A 13,266-nucleotide genomic window follows, 5' to 3' on the forward strand; every position below is an offset into this window, starting at 1 on the left:
TTTGAAATCTATACTCCCCTTGACTTTGGGTTTTTTTCTTAGCTCTTGGTTTATCTTACATTTTTCCAACTCTTGCCTAACTATTTTATAAGTTTTCCTCATCCTATTTATGAATTCTTGTTTGTAATCTTCTGAGTTATTATAATACTGTCGAGGTTCAATAATCTCATCATAGGGGATTCTAAAATCACGACCAAAAAGTAAATAAAATGGATTGTCTTTGGTTGTTTCTGAATAAGCAGTGTTGATTACGTTAGTTAAATAAGGTAAGAATTGATCCCAGTCGTTCCTATTGTCTTTTGTATAAATAGTTAATACGTTCGAAAATATTTTATGCCTATTTTCTATTTTACCATTAGCTTCTGGGTGGTATGGGGTTGTCACCATTTTATCTATATTCAGAAAACTCTTTAAATCTTTTGTTACCTCTGAAACAAAATTGCTTCCGTTGTCACTCAAAATTCTATTTAGAACTCCAAATTGTAAAAATAATTTCTCCAACGCCTTACTTGTGGCGTAAGCACCTTGATCTTTTTATGCTTTTGCAAAAGTAAATCCGGAAAAATGGTCTATAACTGAAAAAATACAAGTATGGCCTCTGCTGGAAACAGGCAAGCCTCCGCTCGTTCCGTATAAGTCGAATGAGATAATATCGAAGGGATACTTTGCTACCGGGATCCTTCCCATTGAAGGATTAGGATGAGCTGGGGGGATTTTTCTTACGTTACACGCTTCGCATTTACTTACAAATTCTGTAAGTTTTGTTATTGCCGACAGCACGTAAAAATACTGTTTTAATTTATGGAACGTTTTTATTACTCCTAAATTTCCACCTATATCTGAATGAAAACATTCAAATGCAGGCACTATTAAGTTTTGTGGTAATACAGGTATTATTGAGGTTTGGTTTCTATTTGTCTCAGCGGTCACGATTCTACATAGTATTTCTTCATCAAGATCATAGTAAAAATTATCTATCTCTTTTCTAAGAGTTTTGAATTTATCCGCTAACGTATCGTGAATCACAAAGTAATTAATAAACCCTGAACACATTTCGTCCTTTTTTTGCTTTCTTTTTATATTTTTTACAGACAGGGTACAATAGTTAATCTTATTTTCCTTTACTGTGTCTTTGACTTTGTTTTTCTTACGTCCATGTTTGCTCTTAGCATTGATAGCGTTAAATTCATTTTCCTCATCTTCCAATGGAATATTTTCTGGGTATTTACTCAGAAAGTCTCAAGCTGCGTTTTGTTTTCCCTTTAAATGTTCAAATTCGTAATCTAGGTCTTGGATTTTCATAATCTATCGGGCTAGAATTCCCGTGGGGTTTTTAAATGTGCGCAGGTACTGCAAGCTTTTATGGTCTGGTCGTAGCATAAATTTTCTACCTATTAAATATTGTCTAAATTTATCCAAGTGGTGGATTATAGATACTAATTCTAAGTTTGTGGTGGAATAGCTGCTTTTGCCTTTTAATAAAGTTCTAATCGAATAGTAAATGACCTTTTCCGTGTGTTTCTGTTTAGGCGTTCCCACTAGATAATTAGGGTTTTCTACCGGGATTATTTGCGAAAGAATAGCGCTAATGCCCTTTGAGCTAGCATCCGTCGTGACCACGAATTTTCCGTTTTCGAAATCAGGGAGTGATAATATTGGTTCTGAAGTGAGTGCCTTTTTGAGACGGTCTAGGGAAGTTTGAGCTTCCTGGGACCAGATAACATTATGGGAGTTCCCTTTAGTTAATTCCGTGAGGGGTTTTGCAATTTGGGTGTTATTGCGTACGAAAATTTTCTAAAGTAGCCAGTAAGACCTAAAATTCCCCTTAATTCTTTCATAGTTCTGGGGGGTTTGAGGTTTTCAACACATTTTATTTTATCAGGGTCTGGGGATATCTCTCCTTGTGTTACAACTACCCCTAAAAATTTAATTTTAGGTTGACATAAATTTACTTTCTCAGGCCGGCATTTCAAATTGCCCTGTCTGAATTGCTCGAACACCTTAGCTAATGTTGCTAAGTGTTGTTCAGTGTTTTCTCCCACGCATGACATCATCAACAAAATGAATGATATTCTTTAATCCTCTTAACGGGTGTAATAGAGGTCTACATAGCGCGCTTGAACTTGTTTTAAGTCCAAAAGGTACTCTTAAGTATTCATATGAACCACATTCAGATGCTGAAAATGCAGTTTTATGGACATCTTTTTCGGCTATTTTCACTTGGTGGTAGCCTTGGGTAAGGTCCAAAGAAGTAAAAATTTTGTTTTGCTTGAAATTGAGTCAAGAATTTCATCTATTCTTGGTAGAGGAAATTTATCGCTAACTTCTTGTTTGTTGAGGCCTCTATAGTCTACTACAAGCCTAAGATCACCATTCTTTTTTGGTACTAAGATCACTGGTGCACTATACGGATTTATACTGGGGCGTATAATTTCATTTTTTTCTAATTTATGGATTTTATTTTTTAACCACTCTTTGTGCTTATATGGCACACGATATGGCTGTTTCGCTACAGGATTACCAGTCGTTAAAATTTAGTGTTAATAAAAAGGTATAAGTCCGATATAATCTTCAGATTCGGAAAATGCATACATAAAATTCCATAAAAAATAGCATAATTTGTTATTAAGTTCCATGTACGTAATGTGCTCCATATTAAATTTGTTTAAGAATTGCGATTTAGTTAGAGGGTAATTGTTATTTGAGGTTTTATTGCCGTTAACTAGGTTTCTTTTAGAATTTTCCCATGTATTTAAATCATTCTCTGATAAAACTTTTAAACTTCTCTGATAAAAATTTGAACTAAACACGTCCCCTTTTTTATTGTAATTGTATCATTTTCGTGGTTATTAGTTACCCAAATTGCACCAGCAGTAGAATACCATATATTTAAAATATAAGAATCTTTCCTTCTAAAGATGATTCGGGCAGAAATTAAACGTCCCCTAATTGAGTTCAAATACCGCTTCCAAGAGTCTAAATTCATAATCAGCAAAAAGAGAAATTGCATTTCTATCTTCAGTCAGACAACGGCGCTAGTCGTTCGAATTTCGCTAAGATAATTGTAGCAAAAAAATGCAATGCACAACATTTCTAAGGAAGTTTAAAAGGCAAAAAAAAAACTGTGTGAACTCCTGAATCATCTGAAAAATCTCAAAGAGATTATTGGACGAAGATTTGCGTCCTTGGGTCACTTGGTCCAATGGCAGGCAGTCCCTACAGCGCAGGACGAAAGAACTGTTTTTGGGAGTGGGGTAAATGTGTTTTTTAATTTTAATGTTAAGTTAGATCTAAAACGGTTCGTACCGCAAATAATCTCGGTCACCATTATTGTTGTCATTGAAGTGACCCGTTGCTGTACAACTAAACATGTAAGTTAAATAAATCTATTGTCTTTCTTACCTGTGTTTATTTCTTTTATATGTCTGAGTCTAGTCCGATAGTAGGTAATTAGTTCGCCAGTCTCCAAGGTAAATGCTCCCAAAGGAATCTGATCTCCAGATAGTCCGAGAAGAAGAGGCCACGCTTTTTCATTCCTACAAGCACCAAAAGTTGTCATCGCCACAGCTTAGAAAGAGTTTCTAACCCCTGCTAGTCTCTAAGAATTCGTATCTCTTAAGTAAGATCTAATTGCGCCGCGGAAACAAAGCTTTGAGACGTCAAAATTTATAGTTCAATAATCCTTAATTACTAGTAAAACTTTGCATAACAAATGGCGCGTGTCGGAAATTGGAGGAAAACTACGAACTAGTTAGGCTATTTAAACTTTTTAATTTAAATTTAATTATTGGAAAGATACAGACATATAAGTAAAGTAATTAGGCCTAGTGCCACTAAGCTACTACAAGGAAACCCTTTAGATATCTCATAAGAGATAATAGCCTCCCCCAATACATATATACTATATTTTTATTTTCTTTAAGTTTTAACTGGTGGAAGTTGGGAAAATTGGGTCGAGTTGACTAAAAAAAAATTGTATATTTAAACAGAAATGGCTTTGTCAAAAGAGGAAGGTAAATGGACTTCGCTTTTAGCGGCGCTCGAATTAGCAAAACTTCGAGCAGCTTTGCTTGAACTTTGGCTGTTAGAAATAAATTTGTATCTCCTAAAAGAGTTGGGTACAATAGAAAAATGGAGAAAAGGCTCAATGAAGAATTGTAAAATGAAAAAAAAAAATAGTATTCAGGTTTTAACAAGTAGAATCAAGTGTATAATTAGTAATTTTTTTTTAGCGTTAGTAATAAATGCAATGAAGTAGTGCAGTATATTACTAAATAATAAACTATTTGTACCGTGAATTGAAAGAATAAAATAAAAGAAAGAAAAACAAAATCTAGCTGGACCGATGAAACTTTGGTAGAAACTGAAGAATTTTAGGCATAATAGTAGCAAATGGGGTCTGTTATATTCCACCCCTGTTTCTTTTCCTTGCAGATAAATGACCTATTTTCGTTTCTTTGATTACATTTATGACCCCTTTGGAAGAATACAAGTAAGGTATTTTCTACAAACTGTGTAGTATTTTCCGTAACCCAGGCAGGGTAGGAATAGAGCTACAAGGCGCCGTCATTATTATATTGACAGGGAGGGTTATTACCTCCAAGGAGAGAGTAGAAATTTTCTAGCCGTAACCCAAGGCGGGTACATTTGGCTTTAGAAAGTGGCCATTTGACCACTCGATCGTGTTACCATACCCTGGAACAGGGTATACTGTAAATAGGGTAGTACCAAACCCGATATTTGCAGAACCGTTGGGGTAAGAGCGGGAATCTCACTAACATTAGGGCCGACAAGGGGTTCTCCCATTCGAGTAAGTGGCAAAGCAATCTTTTTGCGTCATTCGAGTAAGTGGCATAGCAATCTTTTTGCGTCATTCGAGTAAGTGGCATAGCAATCTTTTTGCCTCATTCGAGTAAGTGGCATAGCAATCTTTTTGCGTCATTCGAGTAAGTGGCATAGCAATCTTTTTGCGTCATTCGAGTAAGTGGCATAGCAATATTTTTGCGTCATTCGAGTAAGTGGCATAGCAATCTTTATGCGTCCTTTTTTGCCTTTAAAAATGGTGACCCCGCACATACACCCCAATAAATGGTGCCAGCGGTAGCTAGCACTACGAACATTGGCGGCAGCGGCATAAGCACACATCCTAGGAAGCTTAGCAAAAGTCGCCGAAGGAAGCAAAAAAAAAAAAAAGAAGAGTTGTTACCCAGCTGTGACTGGAACTCTGCATAAGGCGAGGAATTCGGCGAAAGAAACCGTTAATCACAGAAAATTGAGGCATAGGGACAGGTCTTAAAAGGGTCTCCCTTACCTACACAGATGACCTTCATCTGAATAATGGTGATAGAAAAAATTCAAATTCTGAATTAGCTTCGCAAAATGAGCGAACAAGAAAATTTGAATTTTGAACCATGACTGCTTTAGAGCCATGTAGATGTAAAACAAGCCAGTGTTCATGCTTGTTTACAAAGAATAATTAAAAATACATGAATATATTTTTTTGGGTTGAGTGTCATTTGTATTGCTGGGGTCGACTCCCCTCGCACACGTTAGGTCCCCTAGTGGATAAATATCCGCGTTATTTGTGCTTATTAATTTTATGTGTTATTTGTAATGATGGCAAATATCAGACTTAACTTAATGCTTTTTTTATAAACAGATATCATTCAACACAATTAAGAAAGGTCGTCAAAAGTCTGTCTATTGTTCTTAAAAACTGCTTATTTGAAAATGTCAATTTTTTTTATGTTGTTCTATTTATTTAAGAGTGAGAGAGGATGAGCATATGTAGGTTTTATTTTTGTAGCTAGACATAAGACATACCTTAGTACTTCAGTTTAATTAAATATACGTTCAATGTTTTGTTACAACAAGCATTCTTGATTGCTATACTTTGCACACCTTAGACTAAATTAGTCTATGTTATTAAGGATGTGATTAAGATTAGATGTCTGATTTTTGTTAGTGTTATTTCTATGCCCTTTCAAAGGATAATAAAAAGGTTGGAACAGAAAATAACCAAAGGTAGGAAGCTCGTGGTCGACTGAGAACGACAAGTGGTGTTGGGCCACGTCTTGTGGGAAGCCCGGGGAGGAACTCAAGGCCCATGATTGTTTTTTGTAATTTTTTTTAACGATCGTAGGAAGGGATATTTCTCAGTCCTTCAAGTGTAAGAAATTAGTATTTTTATGCCAATCAGGGCCAGTCAAAACAATACTTAACGGTTGAATAGAAACTTCTGTGAGCTAGTTAAGTTTTAGTTTTTTTGAATCAGCATGCTTTGAAGGAGAAACAGAGAGTTTACTTTCTTATAGCTCCGAGGCAAAAAAAAAGAGAGAAAAGCTTTTTAATTTCATTATATTATATCAATGACGTATGCTGTCCTACAGCTCTGTGTTAAACATTACTTCCAAAGAGAAACAGAGACATTGATGTCTTTAGCTCCTTGGCGAAAAATTTAATTCCATTAGTTTATGTCTATGACATATACAATAACAGAGAGATCACTGTTCTATAGTTCTGTGACAAAAATGTTCTTTAATTTCATTGGTTTATCTATGAAATATCTTGTGCTCTAATTTTTGTGATATATTTTCGCAAGTCAGTCAGGTTATATCTTACCTATACTGACTCAGGTCTCGTCCCTCGGATTCTCTATTAAAATTCGACCCAGGTCCGAACAAACATTGATGTCATCAAAAACAAAAAAAACAAATTTTTACTTATCGTTTAATTTACACCAATAAGAAGACTGCAAGGGGATGACGGTGATATCTTTACTAATAGTCTTATACATAGATTAAGTCGAGGCGAAATCTCCTCTCTACAACGAGCATAAGAGTTTTCTAAGATGTAGAATCCCTGCTGAAATTGCCTTCCACGTGAAGATTGAAAAAAAAAAAATTTAATCAAAAATAAATCAAATATGCCTAACTTGACTTAAAAATTCAATAATCTGACACTATCCTAGCTAGAGCTTGATCTAAATCGTGTTTTGCTCTATTTTTAAGTTTTTTAGTGTTTAATCTTCCTTTTTACTTGCCGTTTTGTTCGTTTTTCTTGCCTAAAATATCAGTCAAATTCATATTTAATTATTCTAATAATCAATTCGTACTCAATTTGTTACTTTAATTATTTATTAAAATATAATTTCTCAATAAGTTATTAATTAAAATTTAATTATCACAATAAACTATTTAGAACCTGATAATTTATTTAAGTTAGACTAAGGTTTATGTTTAACTTGAAAAGACTGTTCTTCATTTAGTGAACAACTTTATTTTTGTCAATTTTTTTTCTGTTTCCCCCTTTTTTTAGTTCATGCGAAATCTATCTGAGCAATATGTAAATTAAATTATCACATTCTGATATAGTGATTACTAAAGAGATTTCGTCTTGAAATCTATATTTCTTCACCCCCATTATACCCGAACAAATTCCAGCCATCCTTCAGTATATTTTGATAAAGCGATTTTGTTTTTATTAGCTGAATTAAACACGACTAGTTTGGAGTGTCGGGTGTTTTTAAAAGAAGTTTTATTTTTAAACTATGCAATTCAGTAGGCTATACACTTATATCTGGCAGCTTTATAAAAAAAAAAAAAAACTACCAGTACAGAAGCGTCTAATTATATGAAATATTTTATCTTAGTGCAGATTATAATTATTTTAGGCCTACTCATTGCTCATTCATGTGTTTCTTACTCGAGTAATATATTTACTAATAGCCAACTATTGGTAACTATAACCAAACAACCTATTGGTACGTTTATATGTAGAATTCCACGGCGGATGTGAAATTATAACTCAATAATAATATGTTAAATTTTAAAACCATTTAATCAATTAAGATGTATGGATTGGAACCCTGCGCATATCCAATGGTGCCTAAGTAAAACCCACAAGGAATTCCCTATTAATGTGAAGATGTCTTTCACTTAATGGATTCTAATAAGACATTAATATAATATTTATTTATTTAGTGCTGAAAGATTTGCTTAAACAATAGCCTTCTAAAAAGATATTGATGTCAGTTCTTCATTATGCTTATATTCTTTGCCAAGCATTAACCGGAATCTACGGAGGCAAGCTTGGAAATCCTGCATCTAATGACCTTATTCGAAAAGCGAATATGATGCACCAATGTTGACTTGTAATTACGGAAAATCCAAGAGAAGAACACGGGGAAACAAAGAAGAACACCTCTGCATTTCAGCCATTAAACCCGGAACCCAATGAGAACGTCTAAGCCTAGAAATAGGGAGGACATTAGAAGACGAGTGGGTAGAGAGGTCTCCACTCGTCCTTGTTATGTCTCGTTCCCTCATTGTAGTATCGTTTGCGTAAAACTGTGTGGTTATGACGCTGCACATGATTTTCTTAAACAGCACGGACTTACGTGAACAATGCAGGCATGAAAAAATATTGTTAAAGTAGACCTCAAACTTAACAATGTAGGGTAAATTATGTTTATTTAATATCGATATTTCCGTTCTCAAAACAAATTTGAAGACATCTCTATTTTAAATTTTTAGATTTTCATTGTGAGTACTAATATTAGTGTATTTATTTAGTTCTGTCTCATAGCTTAGAAATTAATATACCCAATTAATACGTGACTTATTTGTACTATGAGTGTTTACTTTAAAGAACGTGTGATTCTGCCTCGCTATTTTTATTACAGGAAGTAAATGGCAAATTGGTTATTGAGCATTACAATAAGCTGCCCAGTACAGATACGACCCAGTAACATCTAATTTATCATATCTCAACCAACGAAGAGTACTCACCATAACTCCAGGCAAGTTTCATCCCAACTTCGTCTACGAAAACAACAGTTACCTTCGATCGTCGTTTCTTCGACCATGAACCATATTACGTATCAGGTAACACTATATTTGAACCTCAGTATCAAGTGCTTTAACGAACTATATAACCCATTAAATGCTGAGAACCCCATTGATCAGTACAAGATAACAATATTTAACGATATATGAAGTTAAATAATATTTAAATTTGAAGATATTCGAAGAGAAATTAAAGACAATTTGAAGTTTAATTCCGAGAACTCCATCGATCAGCACATGATAAACGATATTTGAAGGTAAATGACATTTAAAGACATTTGAAGATGAAATTAAAGACAATTTGAAGTCTAATTCTGAGAACTCCATCAGCACACGATAAACGATATCTGAAGTTAAATGACACTTAAAGACATTTGAAGATATTTGAAGATGAAATTAAAGACAATTTGAAGTCTAATTCTGAGAACTCCATCAGCACACGATAAACGATATTTGAAGTTAAATGACACTTAAAGACATTTGAAGATATTTGAAGCAGAAATTAAAGACAATTTGAACTTTAACTCTGAGAACACCATCGAGCAGTACAAGATAAACGATATTTAACGATATTTGAAGTTAAATGATAGTTGAAGATATTCGAAGTTGAATTTAAAGACAATATATTACGAGAGTCACTATAGTATGACGACAACCCGTTTCAAAAGGCACAAATGAACAATTTTATGCGAGAATACATTCTCTGTGTGCCTCAAAATCATAAAAATGATATGCTGAGAAGAAAAACACCAACCACGGCAGTGGAAAGACTCACTTCCCAGTTGACCGTTGAAGCGGTATTTACCGGTACCTTCCCGGTTAATTATTAGGGAAACAAGCCATATGAAGAAAACTAGACTCGAACTGTTCCATGAAGAAACCATAACGTAAGTGCTTCGAAATTTTTGCCAGGACAAAAGGAGTGAAGGACAGTAATTTACAACAGAAGGGTGTAGTACACTAAGGACACGAAAGGTGATGAATAGATGTGAAGCTACATTTGTTACTTCCTAATAGCTTTGACAATTTAAAAATCTCAATAGTGCAAGTGTTTTAATATCATCAGTGAGTGTAATGAACCAAATATTGTATGTTATAAATCATTCAAGTACTTACCACAATTAGATTTAGGTGTAATATTATCATGTTATTCATTCAACTTAGTGTAGATAGTATGTAGTACGTAATATAGACAGCAAAATCAAAAAAAAAACTAATGTAAAACTAGAATAGTTCCAACCTTATTGGAAATATAAAAGTAATCAGTGTTAGATATAGAAAAAAAAAATCTTTAGTATAGTAGCTAACCTAGAACCAAAATTTATCTTAGTCCGGGAGACGAATTTTAGATATGGATGTAAATTTGAATAAGAAAAATAATCGAAAAATTTAAGCACTCCTAATGAGCATTTACTAATGACGGGACGTCATTATTTGATGGGAAGGGTGATGTGCACCAGCAGTAGAATACCATATATTTAAAATACAAGATTCTTTCCTTCTAAAGTTGATTCGGGCAGAAATTAAACGTCCCCTAATTGATTTCAAATACCGCTCCCAAGAGTCTAAATTCATAATCAGCAAAAAGAGAAATTGCATTTCTAGCTTCAGTCAGACAACGGCGCTTGTCGTTCGAATTTCGCTAAGATAATTGTAGCAAAAAAAATGCAATGCAAAACATTTCTGAGAAAGTTTAAAAGGCAAAAAAAAAACTGTGTGAACTCCTGAATTATCTGAAAAATCTTAAAGAGATTATTGGACGAAGATTTGCGTCCTTGGGTCACTTGGTCCAATGGCAGGCAGTTCCTACAGCGCAGGACAAAAGAACTGCGTTTGGGAGTGTGGTAAATGTGTTTTTTAATTTTAATGTTAAGTTATATCTAAAACAGTTCGTACCGCAAATAATCTCGGTCACCATTATTATTTTCATTGAAGTGACCCGTTGCTGTACAACTAAACATGTAAGTTAAATAAATCTATTGTCTTTCTTACCTGTGTTTATTTCACTTATATGTCTGAGTCTAGTCCGATAATAGGTAATTAGTTCGCCAGTCTCCAAGGTAAATGCTCCCAAAGGAATCTGATCTCCAGATAGTCCGAGAAGAAGAGGCCACGCTTTTTCATTCCTACAAGCATCAAAAGTTGTCATCGCCACAGCTTAGAAAGAGTTTCTAACCCTGCTAGCCTATAAGAATTCGTATCTCTTAAGCAAGATCTAATTGCGCCGTGGAAACAAAGCTCTGAGACGTCAAAATTTATAGTTTAATAATCCTTAATTACTAGTAAAATCTTTACATAACAAAATAAAACCTTCTCCTTTGTCATAAGATATGATCTGTTCTTCGCATAGCAGATTTTCGGGAATTTCAGATTGGGTCGCAAACCATATTTCGGATTTGCTAACCACTGGCTCAATCATCTGTGATATTTGAATTTTTTGCATCGTTTTGGGAGGGACTCTTGTTTTCCTTATCGCGAACCCGTAATATTTCTCTTTATTTTCATTGTTTATTAGATTCATACTGGCGCTATGCTGCGCCATTGCGGCATCTTGTGGCGTCACGTTGGGTTTTACTATGTTTTTCCATAATTCCACTATTTTCTTGATTTCGTTTAACCTGTACTGTCACATATCTCCTATTTTTATTTTTGCGGATTCAATAGTTTTATTATTTAAATTTACTTCATCTCTGCAATGTCTTTCAGAATAATTGGACAAATTTCCAATTATTCCTTTTCCTCCTTGCGAGACATAAGGTTCAAAAGATTGTGACATTATACCGTCAGAAATTTTGTTTACTGTTACGTTGTCTCCGTAACCTCTGTTACGATTTCTTAAGGTAGAAATTTCTTCCCCTACCTTAGCCGGGTAGACGATCCTCTCGTTTGCTACGTCTAATAGTACTCTATTAGACCTTAAACAATTTATACCTATAATTGCTTCGTACTGAAAGTTATCGCATATTACAAAATTCGTTGGAAAGATCTTATTATCCCTTTTTACGCATAGGCGAATTAAACCTCTTGTATCCAATTTATACCTTGTAATACTAGATCAATTGGGTTTGTTAAAATTTCTGTGTTGCCTAATATGCAGAGGCAACATATTAAATACGCATGAGCTTATGATATTGACCGTAGCTCCACTGTCAACTAAGGCCTTAAAGTAAACGTTTTCTATACAAAAATCATTAAATATAGGTTACTTGTTATTATTATCACTACAAGACGGCACTACCATTGTTTTGGACCTATTAAATATTCTGGGCACCCTCTGGGTCCAATTTATATTTCTGAGGAGCCTGAAACGTTTCCCTGAGGATTTATTTCATGTGTCGGTGCCTGTAATAGATATTCAGACGTATGGGTTTCCGTAGGCATATCTAATTGATTTACGTCTGTCTGCCTTCGCCATGTATTATTATGGTAACGTGGATGTCCTGTGTCAGTGCTGCTTGCTGGCACTGACTGCCATTGCCGTTGGCTTGCAGAATTTTCATTTCCCGTTGGTAAATTTTCGTTATTTCTATATAGCTTTCTCGCATTATATTGGGCTTGGCGAGTATTTGGGTTTTCAAATCGGTAATTAATTTGTCTGTTGGGGGGAGGGTTATACAAATTTGGTTGGTACCTGTTGTAGGGTACTGCTTGGCGCAATCTTCCTTGGTTGTAGCCTAGTGCACCACCGGTACTAAAAATTTTTATTTCAAACAATTGGTTGCCATTATTTTGCCTACTGCCGACAATAATTCTTGGTATGCGGTTGGGGACATAATGGCACTCTCTCGCGATGTCCCCAGGTCGATTGCAATTATAGCATCTTATTATTGTATGGAAATTTTCATAATTGGATTTTTTGATAGGCTGAAAACGTATTGTTTTCTGCCTAGTGGGTTCTCGCTTTTTATTTCTTTGTGGCACTTGGGAGTTATCCCTTGAAAAGAAATCGGGAGATGTCTCATCAGTGCTGAAGTTTATGTTCGTATTCGAATCGTCTAGGCTATTTATTTTTGCTTTACTACGATTTGCGAACATCATATCGACTTCGATCAATCGCTCTTCCTCCTGAACTGCGAGATCCAACGTCTGAATATTTTTGGATATTACCATTCTATATAGTTTTGGGGGCAGCCCTTGCAAAAAGGTATTTAGTATGACTTTTTCATACAGTTGCCCAGAACCTCTTCCGTATTTTGCCTCTACCGAAATGCGTATATTATCAAGATATTCTCTTATATTTTGTGAAAAGTCAAAGCTCACCGTTCCTTGTTTTAATTTATTTATGGAACTGGTTTCGATAAATCTATCTTTAAATTCTTTTAACAATTTATCAACCGTATTTATTGGCAAGTTGGCGTTATTGCCTATGGTATGTTCAATCTGTTTTAGAAAGGTTAAGGACTGGCCTTCTAATCGCAGA

This window comes from Artemia sp. Qi Xiang Cuo, chromosome 4 (genome assembly GCF_049724085.1).
Source record: "Artemia sp. Qi Xiang Cuo chromosome 4, ASM4972408v1, whole genome shotgun sequence".
NCBI classification, from domain to species: domain Eukaryota; kingdom Metazoa; phylum Arthropoda; class Branchiopoda; order Anostraca; family Artemiidae; genus Artemia; species Artemia sp. Qi Xiang Cuo.